This window comes from Bombina bombina, chromosome 8 (assembly GCF_027579735.1).
Source record: "Bombina bombina isolate aBomBom1 chromosome 8, aBomBom1.pri, whole genome shotgun sequence".
NCBI lineage: Eukaryota > Metazoa > Chordata > Amphibia > Anura > Bombinatoridae > Bombina > Bombina bombina.
The window spans coordinates 218,042,315-218,044,041 of NC_069506.1; the positions used below are offsets into that span (position 1 = coordinate 218,042,315).

A 1,727-nucleotide genomic window follows, 5' to 3' on the forward strand; every position below is an offset into this window, starting at 1 on the left:
AGAGAGGATGAGAGAGGGAGAGAAAGAGAGAGGACGAGAGAGAGAGAATGAGAGAGAGAGGACGAGAGAGAAAGGATGAGAGAGAGAGAACAAGAGAGAGAGAACGAGAGAGAGAGAACAAGAGAGAGAGGACAAGAGAGGGAGAGAATGAGAAAGAGAGAGGACGAGCGAGGGAGAGAGAGAGAGGACGAGAGAGAGAATGAGAGAGAGAGGATGTGAGAGAGAGAATGAGAGAGAGAGAATGAGAGAGAGGACGAGAGAGAGAGAGAGGACGAGAGAGAACAAGAGAGAGAGGACAAGAGAGGGAGAGAACGAGAGAGAGGACGAGAGAGGGAAAGAGAGAGGACAAGTGAGAGAGAGGACGAGAGAGAGAACGAGAGAGAGAGGACAAGAGAGAGAGAGAACGAGAGGACGAGAGAGAGAGAACGAGAGAGAGAATGAGAGGACGAGAGAGAGAGGACAAGAGAGAGAGAACGAGAGTGAGAGAACAAGAGAGAGAAAACGAGAGAGAGAATGAGAGAGAATGAGAGAGAGAGAATGAGAGAGAGAGAACGAGAGAGGACAAGAGAGAGAGAACGAGAGAGAGAGAGAATGAGAGAGAGAACAAGAAAGAGAGAATGAGAGAGAGAGAGAGAGAGGAAGAAAGAGAGAGAGAGGATGAGAGCGAGAACGAGAGAGAGAGGACGAGAGAGAGAGAAAGAGAACGAGAGAGAGAGGATGAGAGAGAGAGAAAGAGAACGAGAGAGAGGACGAGAGAGAGGACGAGAGAGGGAGAGAACGAGAGAAAGAGAGAGAGAGAGAGAGAGACAGAGAGAGGGGATGAGAGAGAGGGAGGATGAGAGAGAGAATGAGAGAGAGAATGAGAGAGAGAATGAGAGAGAGAGAATGAGAGAGAGAGAACCAGAGAGAGAGAGGACGAGAGAGAGAGAGAGGACCAGAGAGAGGACGAGAGAGAGAGAACGAGAGAGAGAGCGAGAGAGATAGAGGACGAGAGAGAGAACAAGAGAGAGAGAGAACGAGAGAGGATGAGAGAGAGAACGAGAGAGAGGACAAGAGAGAGAGAGAGAACAAGAGAGAGGACGAGAGAGAACAAGAGAGAGAGAGGTTGAGAGAGAGAGAAAGAACGAGAGAGGACGAGAAAGACAGAGAACAAGAAAGAGGGAGAGAGAGAGAGGATGAGAGAGAGAGAGAACGAGAGAGAGAAGACGAGACAGAGAGAGAACAAGAGAGAGAGTGAGATAGATCCCTGTTTTTTTTTTTTTGTTTTGCTTTGGGTGAAACAGCTGTATCTTGCCAGCCACTTCCTTTAAAGGGGCATGAAACCCAAAAAAATGATTCCATGATTCAGATAGAGAGTACAATTTTAAACAACTTTCTAATTTACTTCTATTATCTAATCTGTTTTATTCTCTTGGTATCATTTGATGAAGGAGCAGTCGTGCACTAGTGGTTTCTAACTGAACACATGGGTGAGCCAATGACAATCAGTTTATATATGCAGCCACTAATCAACAGCTAGAACCTAGGTTCTCTGATGCACATGAACTTTCCAAGATAAACATTTCAGCAAAGGATAACAAGAGAAAGAATCAAATTAAATAATAGAAGTAAATTGGAAAGTTGTTTGAAATTGTATTCTCTATCTGAATCATGAAAGAAAAATTTTGGGTTTCATGTCCCTTTAAGTAACATTGTGTTCTGTATGTGTAAACTTGCTTGTTGAAAAG

The 1,727-nt window shown here is 44.8% G+C and overlaps 1 pseudogene; it reads left to right on the forward strand.

Annotated features, from left to right (window-relative positions):
• The first annotated feature begins 342 nt into the window (after window positions 1–342).
• On the forward strand, window positions 343–1,140 carry LOC128638944 (octapeptide-repeat protein T2-like; annotated as a pseudogene).
• The last annotated feature ends 587 nt before the right edge of the window (window positions 1,141–1,727 follow it).